The following is a 19,787-nucleotide window of genomic DNA, read 5'->3' as shown; positions in this document are numbered from 1 at the left end:
GCACAAATATTATAATTTGGCAGAAATACTATAATTTAGCAGAAATACTATATTAAGCACAAATCCTATAAAAAGCAGAAATGGTATGATTAAGCACAAATACTACATTTAGTAGAAATACTTTGTTTTAGCACAAATCCCATAAAAAGCAGAAATACTGTACTATGATTTAGTAGAAAAACTATAATTAATCAGAAATACTAAATTTAGCAGAAATACTATATTAAGCACAAATACTATGAAAAGCAGAAATAGTATGATTAAGCATAAATACTACATTTAGCAGAAATACTATATTAAGCACAAATCCTATAAAAGCAGAAATAGTATATTAAGCACAAATCTTATAAAATAGCAGAAATAGTATGATTTAGCACAATAGTAATAAGTTAAACAGAAAAATTGGAAAAGCAAAATGGACAGCTGAAAAAATGCTGAACATGCTGAGGGTACCTCAAATATACTTGTTAAATGACAAAAATCTGCAAAAAAAATTATTACAGCCACACAATCACAAATATGTACACATGAGGAAACACACATGCACAGAGAGACCCACACACAAGATCCAATTCAGTCAACCAGTCTAAATATATTGAATTTAAATCTTAGAATGAGATCATCCCATTAAAAGCCTCTCTCTCTCTCTCTCTCTCTCTCTGTCACACACACACACACACACACACACACACACACACACACACACACAGGGAGAGAGAAGTAAGTTTCTAGGTCAGCCTGGGAGCTGGTGAATTTGAATCCACCAATCAGAGAGGCTGTGCACTTTTCCCCACCAAAACAGGTGCATCTGTTTACACACGCAGCAGCACAGAGAGACACAGGATTTTTGCAGTCTATTTCTCATAGTGACGACTCCCCTCAAACAAATGACCGTAATTTCCTAACCGTAGGGGCTAGAAGGGTCATTCTTACACCGTTTTGTTCAGAAGAGATGGGGGAATCTTCAAGTGTTGACAATTTAATATTAAAATATGAATTTTTAGAGATATATGACATGGATGACTTGTTGACTTAGAAGCCACGAATTCCCCAATATGCAAATTTGAATGCCTGAGACCACATATGTGATTGGCTGGCTGGGAAGCCGTGCAGGCCCTGATTTGTGGATTTGAATTCCTCAGCCCTCAGATATGATTGGCTGGCTTAGAAGCCACGAAGGCCCCAATATGCAAATTTGAATGCCTCAGGACACTTATTTGATTGGCTGGGAAACTGTGCAGGCCCTGATTTGAAAATTTGAATGTCTCAGTCCTCACAGAGGATTGGCTGCCTGGGGACCTGGCAGAAATATATAGAAATACTATTATTAAGCATAAATACTACATTTAGTAGAAATACTATGTTTTAGCACAAATATTATAAAAAGAAGAAAAACTATAATTTAGCAGAAATACTATATTAAGCACAAATCCTATAAAAAGCAGAAATATTATAATTTAGAACAAATAGTATAAAAAGCAGAAATACTATAATTTAGCAGAAATACTATGTTAGGCACAAATCCTATAAAAAGCAGAAATACTATAATTTAGCAGAAATACTATGTTAGGCACAAATCCTATAAAAAGCAGAAATACTATAATTTAGCAGAAATACTGTATTTAGCACAAGTACCGAAAAGTACCAGAAATACTATGATTTAGCAGAATAGTAATAACTTATTGAAACACAAATGCACAGAGGGACACACAAACACAGGCTCTAATCCAGTCAACCAGTCTAACTATGTTCAATTTAAATCCTACAATGACATGCTGTCAAATAAGGGCAGGGTCCTCTCTCTCCCACTAAACACACACACACACACACACACACACACACACACACACACACACACACACACACACACACACACACACAGGGAGAGAGAAGTAAGTTTCTAGGTCAGCCTGGGAGCTGCTGAATTTGAATCCACCAATCAGAGAGGCTGTTTACGTTTTCCCGCCAAAACAGGTGCATCTTTTTACACACGCAGCACAGAGACATAGACCTGCTTCTTTCAGTTTATTTCACATAGTGAGGATTCCCCTCAAACAAATGACCATAATTTCCTAACCATAGGGGCTAGAGCGGTCATTCTTACACCGTTTTGTTCAGAAGAGATGGGGGAATCTTCAAGTGTTGACAATTTATCATTAAAATATGAATTTTTAGAGATATATGACATGGATGACTTGTTGACTTAGAAGCCACGAATTCCCCAATATGCAAATTTGAATACCTGGAGCCCACATACATGATTGGCTGGCTGGGAAGCTGTGCAGGCCCTGATTTGTGGATTTGAATTCCTCAGCCCTCAGATATGATTGGCTGGCTTAGAAGCCATGAAGGCCCCAATATGCAAATTTGAATGCCTCAGGACACATATATGATTGGCTGGGAAGCCGTGCAGGCCCTGATTTGAAAATTTGAATTTCTCAGTCCTCACAGAGGATTGGCTGCCTGGGGACCTGGCAGAAATATATAGAAATACTATGATTAAGCATAAATACTACATTTAGTAGAAATACTATGTTTTAGCACAAATACTATAAAAAGCAGAAATACTATAATTTAGCAGAAATACTATATTAAGCACAAATCCTATAAAAAGCAGAAATAGGATGATTAAGCATAAACACTACATTTAGTAGAAATACTATGTTTGAGCAAAAATCCTGTAAAAAGCAGAAATACTATATTAGGCACAAATCCCATAAAAAGCAGAAATAGTATGATTAAGTATAAATACTACATTTAGTAGAAATACTATGTTTTAGCACAAATAGTATTAAAAGCAGAAATATTGTAATTTAGCAGAAATACTATATTAGGCACAAATCTTATAAAATAGCAGAAATAGTATTATTTAGCACAATAGTAATAAGTTAAACAGAAAAATTGGAAAAGCAAAATGGACAGCTGAAAAAATGCTGAACATGCTGAGGGTCCCTCAAATATACTTGTTAAATGAAAAAATCAGCAAAAAAATGCACAGGGAGAGAGAAGTAAGTTTCTAGGTCAGCCTGGGAGCTGCTGAATTTGAATCCACCAATCAGAGAGCCTGTGTACTTTTTCCCGCCAAAACATGTGCCTCTTTTTACACACGCAGCACAGAGAGGCACAGGATTATTGCAGCCTATTTCTCATAGTGAGGACTCCCCTCAAACAAATGACCATAATTTCCAAACCGTAGGGGCTAGAGCGGTCATTCTTACACCGTTTTGTTCAGAAGAGATGGGGGAATCTTCCAGTGTTTACAATTTATCATTAAAATATGAATTATTAAAGATATTTGACTTGTAATGCACCATAACTGAGTAGAGCGAAGCAAAAACTGCCTTGACTTGCCCTCAAACAACGCTTTCTAACTCGAAATCTATTTGGAGTATCGATATCATTCTTTCACCGTAAGAGACAGCAGGCTTTGGTGAACAATCATGGAAATTTTCAGGTCTCTGTGGAAATCCAACAAAAAGTTATGATGAGAGAAAAAAGTGGTTCATTTCCACAGTTTGAAATCTGAAGAAATCTGAGCGAAGGACGAATTTCCTACCCTCAAACAAGTCCAACTCATTTCAGAACGGTAATAGGTGAGAAAGAAATTCTTGAATTGTGAGCGTCAGGGGTGTCTGAAGATATTCGGGGACAAGCCTCATGTCTTAACTTTGCTTCGTTAAGGAGATATGACGATTCGAATATGCCTCTCATTACAGAAATCCAGCGGTGATTTTGAACAAGCTCTCCATTCACTTTATATGGAGAGTTTTCTGACCTTGTGTTAGTCTGAGGAGATTTGCAAAAATTCTATAAATCCCACAACAATGATGGTGACATTTTCTGAAAGCCAGCAAAAATACCTACGTTTTGATGTATAATTTGTGGAAGTTGAGTGAAAATTGAGCAAGTAGCAGGAAGTTGTTCGGACATGAAGTGAAAATTGCAAAACCTTCAGTGGCACACTGGAAGCCAAGAGCATAGCAACCATAACAACACATGTATTTTGTGAAAAATCACAATTTTGCAACTCAAAACTTTAAGAGGCATAAAAGTAAAACAGTAAAAGATTTGAAAAAGCTGAATCATACCTGAATAGCCCAATAATTTGTGAACATTTTAAAGTTTGAATGGTTGTTCTAGGTGAAAATATGAGGAAGTAGTTAAGTTTCAAAAACAAGCAAATTTTAGCAGAATTGCTGAAGTTTCCCATTCATTTCAATGGGACAAATTAAAGGAAAAAAGCTTAATATTTTAAAAAGTATAATAGTTAAAAATAGCAAAAATCGTAGCAGGAATTAGCAAAAATAGCTGAATAGTTTAAAATTTGAACGGTGAAAATCGGCTGAAAATTGTGGAAGTAGTTTAACGGCGAAAAGTGTACGGAAGCAACTAGAATAATAACTAGAAAAATTTGCATTTCCTGCGAAAATGCAGTGTGGATGCTTAAAGCTGAAGCTGTATGCAAAAAGTAGCTGAAAAAGCTGAAAAGTTGCAGAAATTGTAAAAACTTTGCAGAAGCAAAAGAAGTTTGCTAAAATGGAATAACTTAGCAGAACTGCAATATCTTAGAGGAAACATAATACTTGGCAGAAATACAATAGCATAGCAGAATTTAGCAGAAATATTGTAACTTACCAGAAACATGATAACTTCTCAAAAATACAAGAATTTAGGAGAAATAGTATAAGATAACAGAAAGAATATATTTAGCCAAAAATACTTAAACATTACAGAAACACTATGATTTAGAAAAATAGTACAACAGAGCAGAAATATTGTGATTTACCAGAGACACTGTGATGAACTATGAATATTGTAATTTTAAATTGAGACTATGTTTTAGCACAAATATTATAATTTGGCAGAAATACTATCATTTAGCAGAAATACTATATTAAGCACAAATCCTATAAAAAGCAGAAATGGTATGATTAAGCACAAATACTACATTTAGTAGAAATACTTTGTTTTAGCACAAATCCCATAAAAAGCAGAAATACTGTACTATGATTTAGTAGAAAAACTATAATTAATCAGAAATACTAAATTTAGCAGAAATACTATATTAAGCACAAATACTATGAAAAGCAGAAATAGTATGATTAAGCATAAATACTACATTTAGCAGAAATACTATATTAAGCACAAATCCTATAAAAGCAGAAATAGTATATTAAGCACAAATCTTATAAAATAGCAGAAACAGTATGATTTAGCACAATAGTAATAAGTTAAACAGAAAAATTGGAAAAGCAAAATGGACAGCTGAAAAAATGCTGAACATGCTGAGGGTCCCTCAAATATACTTGTTAAATGACAAAAATCTGCAAAAAAATTTATTACAGCCACACAATCACAAATATGTACACATGAGGAAACACACATGCACAGAGAGACCCACACACAAGATCCAATTCAGTCAACCAGTCTAAATATATTGAATTTAAATCTTAGAATGAGATCATCCCATTAAAAGCCTTTCTCTCTCTCTCTCTCTCTCTCTCTCTCTCTCTCTGTCACACACACACACACACACACACACACACACAGGGAGAGAGAAGTAAATTTCTAGGTCAGCCTGGGAGCTGCCGAATTTAAATCCACCAATCAGAGAGGCTGTGCACTTTTCCCCACCAAAACAGGTGCATCTGTTTACACACGCAGCAGCACAGAGAGACACAGGATTTTTGCAGTCTATTTCTCATAGTGACGACTCCCCTCAAACAAATGACCGTAATTTCCTAACCGTAGGGGCTAGAACGGTCATTCTTACACCGTTTTGTTCAGAAGAGATGGGGGAATCTTCAAGTGTTGACAATTTATCATTAAAATATGAATTTTTAGAGATATATGACATGGATGACTTGTTGACTTAGAAGCCACGAATTCCCCAATATGCAAATTTGAATGCCTGAGACCACATATGTGATTGGCTGGCTGGGAAGCCGTGCAGGCCCTGATTTGTGGATTTGAATTCCTCAGCCCTCAGATATGATTGGCTGGCTTAGAAGCCACGAAGGCCCCAATATGCAAATTTGAATGCCTCAGGACACTTATTTGATTGGCTGGGAAACTGTGCAGGCCCTGATTTGAAAATTTGAATGTCTCAGTCCTCACAGAGGATTGGCTGCCTGGGGACCTGGCAGAAATATATAGAAATACTATTATTAAGCATAAATACTACATTTAGTAGAAATACTATGTTTTAGCACAAATATTATAAAAAGAAGAAAAACTATAATTTAGCAGAAATACTATATTAAGCACAAATCCTATAAAAAGCAGAAATACTATAATTTAGAACAAATAGTATAAAAAGCAGAAATACTATAATTTAGCAGAAATACTATGTTAAGCACAAATCCTATAAAAAGCAGAAATACTATAATTTAGCAGAAATACTATATTAGGCATAAATCCTATGAAAAGCAGAAATAGTATGATTTAGCAGAAATACTGTATTTAGCACAAGTACCGAAAAGTACCAGAAATACTATGATTTAGCAGAATAGTAATAACTTATTGAAACACAAATGCACAGAGGGACACACAAACACAGGCTCTAATCCAGTCAACCAGTCTAACTATATTCAATTTAAATCCTACAATGACATGCTGCCAAATAAGGGCAGGGTCCTCTCTCTCCCACTAAACACACACACACACACACACACACACACACACACACACACACACACAGAGAGGGAGAGAGCTGCCGAATTTAAATCCACCAATCAGAGTGGCTGTTTACGTTTTCCCGCCAAAACAGGTGCATCTTTTTACACACGCAGCAGCACAGAGAGGCACAGGATTATTGCAGCCTATTTCTCATAGTGAGGACTCCCCTCAAACAAATGACCATAATTTCCTAACCGTAGGGGCTAGAGCGGTCATTCTTACACTGTTTTGTTCAGAAGAGATGGGGGAATCTTCCAGTGTTAACAATTTATCATTAAAATGTGAATTTTTAGAGATATATGACATGGATGACTTGTTGACTTAGAAGCCACGAATTCCCCAATATGCAAATATGAATGCCTGAGACCACATATATGATTGGCTGGCTGGGAAGCCGTGCAGGCCCTGATTTGAAAATTTGAATTTCTCAGTCCTCACAGAGGATTGGCTGCCTGGGGACCTGGCAGAAATATATAGAAATACTATGATTAAGCATAAATACTACATTTAGTAGAAATACTATGTTTTAGCACAAATACTATAAAAAGCAGAAATACTATAATTTGGCAGAAATACTATATTAAGCACAAATCCTATAAAAAAGCAGAAATAGGATGATTAAGCATAAACACTACATTTAGTAGAAATACTATGTTTGAGCAAAAATCCTATAAAAAGCAGAAATACTATATTAGGCACAAATCCCATAAAAAGCAGAAATAGTATGATTAAGCATAAATACTACATTTAGTAGAAATACTATGTTTTAGCACAAATAGTATAAAAAGCAGAAATATTGTAATTTAGCAGAAATACTATATTAGGCACAAATCTTATAAAATAGCAGAAATAGTATTATTTAGCACAATAGTAATAAGTTAAACAGAAAAATTGGAAAAGCAAAATGGACAGCTGAAAAAATGCTGAACATGCTGAGGGTCCCTCAAATATACTTGTTAAATGAAAAAATCAGCAAAAAAATGCACAGGGAGAGAGAAGTAAGTTTCTAGGTCAGCCTGGGAGCTGCTGAATTTGAATCCACCAATCAGAGAGCCTGTGTACTTTTTCCCGCCAAAACATGTGCCTCTTTTTACACACGCAGCACAGAGAGGCACAGGATTATTGCAGCCTATTTCTCATAGTGAGGACTCCCCTCAAACAAATGACCATAATTTCCAAACCGTAGGGGCTAGAGCGGTCATTCTTACACCGTTTTGTTCAGAAGAGATGGGGGAATCTTCCAGTGTTTACAATTTATCATTAAAATATGAATTATTAAAGATATTTGACTTGTAATGCACCATAACTGAGTAGAGCGAAGCAAAAACTGCCTTGACTTGCCCTCAAACAACGCTTTCTAACTCGAAATCTATTTGGAGTATCGATATCATTCTTTCACCGTAAGAGACAGCAGGCTTTGGTGAACAATCATGGAAATTTTCAGGTCTCTGTGGAAATCCAACAAAAAGTTATGACGAGAGAAAAAAGTGGTTCATTTCCACAGTTTGAAATCTGAAGAAATCTGAGCGAAGGACGAATTTCCTACCCTCAAACAAGTCCAACTCATTTCAGAACGGTAATAGGTGAGAAAGAAATTCTTGAATTGTGAGCGTCAGGGGTGTCTGAAGATATTCGGGGACAAGCCTCATGTCTTAACTTTGCTTCGTTAAGGAGATATGACGATTCGAATATGCCTCTCATTACAGAAATCCAGCGGTGATTTTGAACAAGCTCTCCATTCACTTTATATGGAGAGTTTTCTGACCTTGTGTTAGTCTGAGGAGATTTGCAAAAATTCTATAAATCCCACAACAATGATGGTGACATTTTCTGAAAGCCAGCAAAAATACCTACGTTTTGATGTATAATTTGTGGAAGTTGAGTGAAAATTGAGCAAGTAGCAGGAAGTTGTTCGGACATGAAGTGAAAATTGCAAAACCTTCAGTGGCACACTGGAAGCCAAGAGCATAGCAACCATAACAACACATGTATTTTGTGAAAAATCACAATTTTGCAACTCAAAACTTTAAGAGGCATAAAAGTAAAACAGTAAAAGATTTGAAAAAGCTGAATCATACCTGAATAGCCCAATAATTTGTGAACATTTTAAAGTTTGAATGGTTGTTCTAGGTGAAAATATGAGGAAGTAGTTAAGTTTCAAAAACAAGCAAATTTTAGCAGAATTGCTGAAGTTTCCCATTCATTTCAATGGGACAAATTAAAGGAAAAAAGTGGAATATTTTAAAAAGTATAATAGTTAAAAATACCAAAAGATATAGCAGGAATTAGCAAAAATAGCTGAATAGTTTAAAGTTTGAACGGTGAAAATAGCACAAAAATTGTGGAAGTAGTTAAACGGCGAAAAGTGTACGGAAGTCCTAAGAATAATAATAATAAAGAATAAAGAGAAACAGGAACTCAATAGTGTGGATGCTTAAAGCATCCACACAATAATAACTAGAAAAATTTGCATTTCCTGCGAAAATGCAGTGTGGATGCTTTAAAGCTGAAGCTGTATGCAAAAAGTAGCTGAAAAAGCTGAAAAGTTGCAGAAATTGTAAAAACTTTGCAGAAGCAAAAGAAGTTTGCTAAAATGGAATAACTTAGAACTGCAATATCTTAGAGGAAACATAATACTTGGCAGAAATACAATAGCATAGCAGAATTTAGCAGAAATATTGTAACTTACCAGAAACATGATAACTTCTCAAAAATACAAGAATTTAGGAGAAATAGTATAAAATAACAGAAAGAATATATTTAGCCAAAAATACTTAAACATTACAGAAACACTATGATTTAGAAAAATAGTACAACAGAGCAGAAATATTGTGATTTACCAGAGACACTGTGATGAACTATGAATATTGTAATTTTAAATTAAGACTATGTTTTAGCAAAAATATTATAATTTGGCAGAAATACTATAATTTAGCAGAATTACTATATTAAGCACAAATCCTATAAAAAGCAGAAATGGTATGATTAAGCACAAATACTACATTTAGTAGAAATACTTTGTTTTAGCACAAATCCCATAAAAAGCAGAAATACTGTACTATGATTTAGTAGAAAAACTATAATTAATCAGAAATACTAAATTTAGCAGAAATACTATATTAAGCACAAATACTATGAAAAGCAGAAATAGTATGATTAAGCATAAATACTACATTTAGCAGAAATACTATATTAAGCACAAATCCTATAAAAGCAGAAATAGTATATTAAGCACAAATCTTATAAAATAGCAGAAATAGTGTGATTTAGCACAATAGTAATAAGTTAAACAGAAAAATTGGAAAAGCAAAATGGACAGCTGAAAAAATGCTGAACATGCTGAGGGTCCCTGAAATATACTTGTTAAATGACAAAAATCTGCAAAAAAATTTATTACAGCCACACAATCACAAATATGTACACATGAGGAAACACACATGCACAGAGAGACCCACACACAAGATCCAATTCAGTCAACCAGTCTAAATATATTGAATTTAAATCTTAGAATGAGATCATCCCATTAAAAGCCTTTCTCTCTCTCTCTCTCTCTCTGTCACACACACACACACACACACACACACACACACACACACACACACACAGGGAGAGAGAAGTAAGTTTCTAGGTCAGCCTGGGAGCTGGTGAATTTGAATCCACCAATCAGAGAGGCTGTGCACTTTTCCCCACCAAAACAGGTGCATCTGTTTACACACGCAGCAGCACAGAGAGACACAGGATTATTGCAGTCTATTTCTCATAGTGACGACTCCCCTCAAACAAATGACCGTAATTTCCTAACCGTAGGGGCTAGAAGGGTCATTCTTACACCGCTTTGTTCAGAAGAGATGGGGGAATCTTCAAGTGTTGACAATTTAATATTAAAATATGAATTTTTAGAGATATATGACATGGATGACTTGTTGACTTAGAAGCCACGAATTCCCCAATATGCAAATTTGAATGCCTGAGACCACATATGTGATTGGCTGGCTGGGAAGCCGTGCAGGCCCTGATTTGTGGATTTGAATTCCTCAGCCCTCAGATATGATTGGCTGGCTTAGAAGCCACGAAGGCCCCAATATGCAAATTTGAATGCCTCAGGACACTTATTTGATTGGCTGGGAAACTGTGCAGGCCCTGATTTGAAAATTTGAATGTCTCAGTCCTCACAGAGGATTGGCTGCCTGGGGACCTGTCAGAAATATATAGAAATACTATTATTAAGCATAAATACTACATTTAGTAGAAATACTATGTTTTAGCACAAATACTATAAAAAGAAGAAAAACTATAATTTAGCAGAAATACTATATTAAGCACAAATCCTATAAAAAGCAGAAATACTATAATTTAGAACAAATAGTATAAAAAGCAGAAATACTATAATTTAGCAGAAATACTATGTTAGGCACAAATCCTATAAAAAGCAGAAATACTATAATTTAGCAGAAATACTATGTTAGGCACAAATCCTATAAAAAGCAGAAATACTATAATTTAGCAGAAATACTATATTAGGCATAAATCCTATGAAAAGCAGAAATAGTATGATTTAGCAGAAATACTGTATTTAGCACAAGTACCGAAAAGTACCAGAAATACTATGATTTAGCAGAATAGTAATAACTTATTGAAACACAAATGCACAGAGGGACACACAAACACAGGCTCTAATCCAGTCAACCAGTCTAACTATGTTCAATTTAAATCCTACAATGACATGCTGCCAAATAAGGGCAGGGTCCTCTCTCTCCCACTAAACAAACACACACACACACACACACACACACAGACAGACACAGAGGGAGAGAGCTGCCGAATTTAAATCCACCAATCAGAGTGGCTGTTTACGTTTTCCCGCCAAAACAGGTGCATCTTTTTACACACGCAGGACAGAGAGGCACAGGATTATTGCAGCCTATTTCTCATAGTGAGGACTCCCCTCAAACAAATGACCATAATTTCCTAACCGTAGGGGCTAGAGCGGTCATTCTTACACCGTTTTGTTCAGAAGAGATGGGGGAATCTTCCAGTGTTAACAATTTATCATTAAAATATGAATTATTAAAGATATTAGACTTCTAATGCACCATAACTGAGCAGAGCGAAGCAAAAACTGCCTTGACTTGCCCTCAAACAACGCTTTGTAACTCGAAATCTATTTGGAGTATCAATATCATTCTTTCACCGTAAGAGACAGCAGGCTTTGGTGAACAGTCATGGAAATTTTCAGGTCTCTGTGGAAATCCAAAAAAAAGTTATGACGAGAGAAAAAAGTGGTTCATTTCCACAGTTTGAAATCTGAAGAAATCTGAGCGAAGGACGAATTTCCTACCCTCAAACAAGTCCAACTCATTTCAGAACGGTAATAGGTGAGAAAGAAATTCTTGAATTGTGAGCGTCAGGGGTGTCTGAAGATATTCGGGGACAAGCCTCATGTCTTAAAGTCGCTTCGTTAAGGAGATATGACAATTCGAATATGCCTCTCATTACAGAAATCCAGCGATGATTTTGAACAAGCTCTCCATTGACTTTATATGGAGAGTTTTGAGACCTTGTGTTGGTCTGAGGAGATTTGCAAAAATTCTATAAATCCCACAACAATGATAGTGACATTTTCTGAAAGCCAGCAAAAATACCTACGTTTTGATGTATAATTTGTGGAAGTTGAGTGAAAATTGAGCAAGTAGCAAGAAGTTGTTCGGACATGAAGTGAAAATTGCAAAACCTTCAGTGGCACACTGGAAGCCAAGAGCATAGCAACCATAACAACGCATGTATTTTGTGAAAAATCACAATTTTGCAACTCAAAACTTTAAGAGGCATAAAAGTAAAACAGTAAAAGATTTCAAAAAGCTGAATCATACCTGAATAGCCCAATAATTTATGAACATTTTAAAGTTTGAATGGTTGTTCTAGGTGATAATATGAGGAAGTAGTTAAGTTTCAAAAACAAGCAAATTTTAGCAGAATTGCAGAAGTTTCCCATTCATTTCAATGGGACAAATTAAAGGAAAAAAGTGGAATATTTTAAAAAGTATAATAGTTAAAAATAGCAAAAATCGTAGCAAGAAAGAGCAAAAATAGCAGAATAGTTTAAAATTTGAACGGTGAAAATCGGCTGAAAATTGTGGAAGTAGTTAAGTGCCAAAAAGTGTACGGAAGCAACTAGAATAATAATAATAATAATAATAATAATAATAAAGAATAAAGAGAAACAGGAACTCAATAGTGTGGATGCTTAAAGCATCCACACAATAAAGAATAAAGAGAAACAGGAACTCAATAGTGTGGATGCTTAAAGCATCCACACAATTAGGTCCGCTGAATGGGCGTGATAAGGATGATGAATGCCTCGCACCGTGGAGAAACTGGGAGTTGGATGAGAACCAACGCCTGCCGTTCTTACAGTTTCTGTTCAAACCCCCTGAAGAGTCTTTGTGGTTCCCTTTTCATGTCTTGCTTTTTAAGTATTTTTTTGTTCAAGATTTTAGTGTTTTAGGAAAGTAGGACAATTTGTCACGATCTCATGAGCTCCAAACCGATAGAGACAAACTGAAAATGCACTTTAATGACTCTTCTTTGGTGTGTCAGGTCTGTGCAGCTTTTCACAGACAGAATTTTCTGTTTTGCACATTTAGTATTTTATTTTCTACAGCTGTGAGCAGAATGTAACACAAACCACACAATTTGTTAAAATGGATTTTAATGTTCCCGTGTTCATCCTCGCTCGATCCGTCACCGCTGACCGCCGTATGACCTCGCAGCTGAAGTGGGACGGTGGCCTCGGGGCTCGGGAATCGGCTATTTCTGTGTCACAATGACACTGTGCCACAGTCGCATAGCATAACTGAGAGCGTGGCGGATTTGACTGGCACCACAAAAAGAGAGAAAGGACTGGGCCCAAATCCCCGCATTTAGAGATGCTGCACACTGATGAATATGAAGCAGTGTGGGCCCATCACAGGAAATCAATTACGCTGCTATGAACCATCCTCGGCCTGCAGAGCAGATGGCGTGTGGTTCACCGCTCGGTGATGATCATATTACTTTTCTTTGGTTAAGGTCGTTTATAAGTCCTACTCTTCTGCATTTATGCATCGTTTCTAATGCTCTAGAAGTTTCTCCAACCTGCTGCAGTCTGGTTGGAGGCACTTTCCAGATCGCAGCTCCAGAGGAGAAGGACGAGCGTCAGGCTCAAACTGGAGGACTTGGATCTTTTGTTAGGAGAAGATTTTCTCTAGAAAGAAGCTGAATGATACTGAGGACTCAACAAAACCAAAGAATGTCAAAATAAGATTCAGTTTCAGTTTTATTTGTCATATGCAAGTTAGCACAGGGTCAACATTGCAATGAAATGTGTTTGACGAGCAGCAGTCACTCAGCAGCATGATACAGTAGGAGAAAATATAATAAAATAAAATAATAAAGAAAATAGAAAAATAGTAAGGAGCAAAATATTAGAGAGACGTGGTAAAAGAGAAAAGATGACTAAATATACATGTATCTATAAATATAAATATATGTACACTAGTGATTAAATAAGAAAATCTTGAAAAGAAATATGACGGGAGGGCAGATGGGACATTGAATGAATGAACAATGATGAACAAATGCTAAAACGAGCGCCCAGATATTCTTATTATAACAGTGAAACATCAGTTTATGGCAAATGCAGCTCCTTTTGGAGGGTTTCTCTTATATTTAGCAGAAGCTTTCAAGCAGATAAGGGATGGAGCCATGGCAGTGGCTTTCACAATCATGTCATGTGACCGTCACGGCAAGGCCAGATGGACCACGCAACGGTCAGGGCCGACTGAAGATGTTAATTGCATTAGATGGATAACTGGGCTTGTTTACGTGAATCCAAAGCATCAAGATTAGGAGTCAGTGCGTTGGGGAAATGTGCTGACTACAAATTAGACACACGAGCTTTTTCTAGGTTATCATAACCTTTGTTTTGTCACGTCTTTTGGGTTATTGCTTGTCGAATGAAGGGTCCACAGCTGCACAAAGAATAATCAGCGGCCGGCTCTGAATCTCAGACTCACTCGTTTCCTCCTCAGATCAGCCTGTTGTCTCAGGTTTACAAGTGCAGATAAACTGTGTCGTGTTACAGACGGAAGAATAACCCAGATACTCCACCCCGCTCTGCCTGAATGGATGTGTAAGGGAGAGCTAAGGGGTGTGTGTGTGTGTGTGTGTGTGTGTGTGTGTGTGTGTGTGTGTGTGTGTGTGTGTGTTAAACAGAGTACTTTTTTGTGCATTCTGGCACAGGCTTATTATGTTAGTAAAGATGTATCCCAGCTGATCACACACACACACAGACACACACACACACAACATGGTCTGATAAACCCAGCGTGACCTGGCCTATAAAAGAGCCTCTTGTTTTATTTAATGTCCAACACCGTGTTTATTGGCAGTGGAGTGAATAAGAAGCACAGCAACCTCTCACTGTGTGTGTAACTGTGTGTGTGTGTGTGTGTAACTGTGTGTGTGTGTGTGTGTGTGTGTGTGTGTGTGTAACTGTGTGTGTGTGTAACTGTGTGTGTGTGTGTGTGTGTGTGTGTGTGTAACTGTGTGTGTGTGTGTGTGACTGTGTGTGTGTGTGTGTGTGTAAGTGTGTGTGACTGTGTGTGTGTGTGTGTGTGTAAGTGTGTGTGACTGTGTGTGTGTGTGTGACTGTGTGTGTGTGTGTGTGTGTGTGACTGTGTGTGTGTATGTGTGTAAGTGTGTGTGACTGTGTGTGTGTGTGTGTGTGTGTAAGTGTGTGTGTGTAACTGTGTGTGTGTGTGTGTGTGTGTGTGTGTGTGTGTGTGTGTAACTGTGTGTGTGTGTGTGACTGTGTGTGTGTGTGTGTGACTGTGTGTGTAAGTGTGTGTGACTGTGTGTGTAAGTGTGTGTGACTGTGTGTGTGTGTGTGTAACTGTGTGTGTGTGTGTGTGTGTGTAACTGTGTGTGTGTGTGTGTGTGTGTGTGTGTGTGTGTGTGTGTGTGTAACTGTGTGTGTGTGTGTGTGTGTGTAACTGTGTGTGTGTGTGTTCTCAAACTGTCTTAGGAGTGAACGACTCTGCCCGTTCGTCCTCTCTCGCTCACCCGGTCTCTCACCCTCCTCCCCCACCTCTTTTGTCCTCCCCCTCCCCCTACACAGGACTCACCCGTTGCCCAGGAAACGGTCCCAATTGTGCCGTTAACAAAAGGAGCAGAGGCTTTCTCGCCTCGCGGGAGGTGGTCCCCTCCGCCCTGCACCCTGACCTCCTCGAGCCCCGCTCTCCTCCCTCTTCGTCCTCCTCCTTCTCCTCCACTCCGGTGATGCATCACTCGTCACCATGGCGCTGAGCTTTGAAATTTGGAGAATTGGAATGGCAGCAGAGGAGAAAGGGGGATAAAGAGTGAGGATAAGGGGGGGAGATGGGAAGAGAGGTGACTAGGAGATATTTTTTTAAAGGGCAAATCAACAAGAACCAGTCGTCCACAGTGGGCGTCACTGTCAGCGATTCATCAGTCACACCATCTCAGCCTTTAACCTCCTGAGACCTGAACTCTTCCACAGCAGCATTTTTAATTTCTCTTTCATATTTGGGCTGATTGGGACCTGATGAACGTAAAAACAAAGAATCACCAGATTTATTATTTTACCTGATTTTTGTTTCTAAGAACAGTGACAGCCACATGTGAGGACATTTTTAATTTAGATAAAACAGAGGCAACGGCAATGAAAACCATTAGGCATACTAGGCTGTATTCATAATTAATACATTAATCTTAGATAACTTTCATCTTAATCTGATTCAAAACATGCTGGATAGTGTCCATGCTGCAGAGGTGAAGCTGAGGTCACGGCTGTTTGTCCCGGTTCTTCAAAGGCTGCTACGTTTAAGATTAGAAATATGCAAATATGCACTTTCACTACACCGTCCCAGGAAGCACGATTATTAGAGATGTTGCTCCTGTTCTTCGCCTCAGTTTGATGTGAGATGTGGTTATTTACTGTGAAAGCAAGCAGTCAGCGACACTCACAGAAGCTGTGCCTGCCTCGCTGTTACGGACGCACCGTACCAGCTGAGACGGTCCGACCCCGCTGACTGATCATCATGCTGACTCATAACAAATGTGTTTCGGAGAGTCAACAGAGTTTTTTTTAAGAAGGAGGAGATTTGTTTTTCTGAGCAGGTACACAACAAGACAACAGAATAACAATAGATTTTAGGCCCGATGGTTGTTATGGAGATAACGAAGGTTCGTTTTCTTAGAAAATTCAGAGCAGAAACCATCAGATTTAAAAACATGAGGAATATCCTGCTACCATTATGTTTTTAAATGTGTCAAAGAGGAAAAACAGTGACAGTGTTGCTAAATTTTAAAAGAACATTTTGGGTTCCTTGTGATCTTTTCTTGCATCCGTATGCGGGACAGAGCTGGCTCAGTCCTATTGGACGTGTCACAGATCTCACTGAGCGAGTTTTCAGCGTTACTGCAGCTCTGTTAGAATTACTCACAACTAGGGCTGGGCGATATGGCCTAAAATTCATATCGCAATATAATTTCAAGCATGTGCGGTAACGATATATATCACGATATATTCTTTTCTTCTGTATAACATATTTTCCACACTTAAAATCCTTTAATTTTCTCAAAAATCGAGAGTGGGCCTTATGTATGAATTCTGGTCGTGCTTACTGACCTCGAACCGATTTGGGCAGAAATCTGTTAAAAATGTTTTAGTACAGCTTTGTAAGCCGTACTGCTTGATGGATGGTCAGAGCATTACGGCTGCCGTAGGGAGGAGCTTCGCGGAGTAATCTGGGTCCAAAACTCCGTCTCTTCAGGTCCCAAAGTCAAACGAACACAGAGTTAAAAACGGTCTAAATTCTTTCATCTTTAATTAAATAATCAGCGTTGCTGCTTTATCGGGTGTAACAATTAAGTTTAACATCCAGGCATCCATGAAAACAGAAGTTATTAAATTTAACGGAGTTAGAAGTTAGCAGGAAGTTAGCTCGCTAGTTTCCACCTAAACATGATATAGCATGTTCTGACTGAGAGATTTCTGAAACTAATTCAAACGTACAGCTCTGCTACCACTTCCAACATAAATGAAGACAGAAAACTAAACAGCAGTGACGTTTGCAGGGTTACTGAAGTTGGACTACCTGTATATAATGATGTGCTACGTCATTGCTAGCGACACAGCTATGTTAGCATAACATTAGCACAGTGAAGCTGGAGGATGAACGTCAACTTTTTTTCCACTCGATAAAAGTCATTAATGAATCGATGTTACGGAAGTGGAGGAAGCGCAGTTTTTGGCTTTCCCCATATTTCAACAGTGCTTCATTTCTTTGCTATGACTGTCGGCATAATTTGCAGATGATAATGGTTGTAGCTGCTGCGATGCTTTTGACCAAAACAGGCGCAGCTTGATGACATCATCAACATGCGCTATCGCGATAGAGCATTTTCCTGAGTCGTAAACTGTGCAGCAGATCAGCCTCTTATATCTGCATCTATCCCCTCATTGGCTGTTTGTTGGCCTTGTTTTGGACTCCCAGAATGCACCATTTTTCGGCGACTGGCAGACACGTCTCCTCTGTGTGTGTTTCTAGAAGGACACATTATTCCACATTTTCAGAGATCAAAAATCCCATAACAAACTGCCATGAATCCATAATGACTGCAGCAGCAGCAGGATGGAAGCTGAGGTTACATTAGCATACCGCCAGCATCCACACAGTTGTGTGTTACACGCTCTATTCTCCTTACATCGCTGACTCTGGGGAGGAAAGCTGCACGACGAGCTTCTGGCCAGTGGTTCACCAGCTGTTTCTGGTGTGGCCACTAACACTAAACCCTGTGGAGAGTGTGATTGTGTGGGCAGAGCTGTGACCGGCCATATGTACCATCCACTGGCTCAGTCCTGCTCTCAGTGGCTCACATGATGGGTCGACTGTCATAAAGAGGCTAAATGGACACGCGAGGAGTTGCGGGAGGGTTAAAAGGGCAGGAGGGGGGGACAAGGATGGAAGAGCACAAAAATAGAAAAATGAGAAAAATGGCGAGATGATAGGAGGACAGATGAATGTGTTTTTTCTTTAGTAGATCATCCTGGTAGCCTGTATAGGGATTCGGCTTTGGCCCTTGGCGTCTCCCTTTGTAGCGCCGTCCTGTGTGGTACATCGTGTTCTATGGAGCGCAGCAGTAGCCCACGGGAATCAAACGGGAGAGAAAGAGCGAAGATGCAAACTCACTTGTGTTGCATTAGATCACGTTTGAGTGGTTTAGCCGTGTTTACAGGGCATCGCTGATGAAGTAATAGATGTCACAGGACTGCTCGCTGGCAGCGGCACGCAACGCGAGTCACAGGAGGGCCGATTGCAGCAGTAGCGCCCGTTTCCCTCTCGTGGAGGCCGCTACATTCAGGATTTTCTGCTGTTCTTCCTCCAGAGAATAGCCAGCCTCCCTGTTGTACCTGACTATAGCTGTAACACGATCACCAGGAAGCGCTGCAGCCGATAGTAAAAGTATCTGTAAGAGGTAACCGGCCACGCAGCTTCAGTGCACACGGGGGCCAGAGCTACATGTCAGTGATGATCTGTGAGGACCATTCATGGTTGCATCGCGTTTGAAGCACTTGTTTTCACGCTGGCTCATAGCGTGCACGAGTGCTCGTGTCATTACACGGTGGAGCTCGTGAAACGTGATGACTCCACCATCGGCTGGATGGTTGAGCTCAGTTACGACGGGCGATGCTCTCAGAGAGCGTATGCTGTGCTGAGCTGCGACTCGACCATAAATCTGTGTCATCGTGCCGTCTATCGCTGAGCCCACGCAGCGCAAAGCCATCAACGCCAGGAAGAGCGATATGAACAAGGCGCTGACAAAAGCTGCACGGACGTGGGTGCTTTGTGCTTTGAGGGGCGAACACCCACTCGAATCCTTTTACAGAAGCACGTCACATGTGTGTGGCAGGCGAGCAGGAGACGGCGCTGTGTTGCAGACATATGGTGGGAACGGTGTTTAAATCTGATTGCAGTTAAGGTGACAAAGTCCTGCGTCATCATTGCTTCTCTGAAAGATTTATCCCCAAACAGCCGGATTTGGAC

The 19,787-nt window shown here is 38.7% G+C and overlaps 1 protein-coding gene across 4 annotated transcripts in view; it reads left to right on the top strand.

Moving 5' to 3' along the window:
- Positions 1–19,787, top strand: part of fzd3a (frizzled class receptor 3a) — a 34,401-nt gene that overhangs the window by 4,888 nt on the left and 9,726 nt on the right. The window lies entirely within an intron of this gene.

The sequence above is a fragment of the Mchenga conophoros genome, linkage group LG15, assembly GCF_057382185.1.
Source record: "Mchenga conophoros isolate Kocher_MC1m ecotype Shallow Benthic linkage group LG15, M_conophoros_male_GT1.1, whole genome shotgun sequence".
Taxonomy (NCBI): Eukaryota; Metazoa; Chordata; class Actinopteri; order Cichliformes; family Cichlidae; genus Mchenga; species Mchenga conophoros.
This window is presented reverse-complemented; position numbering and strand designations above follow the sequence as displayed.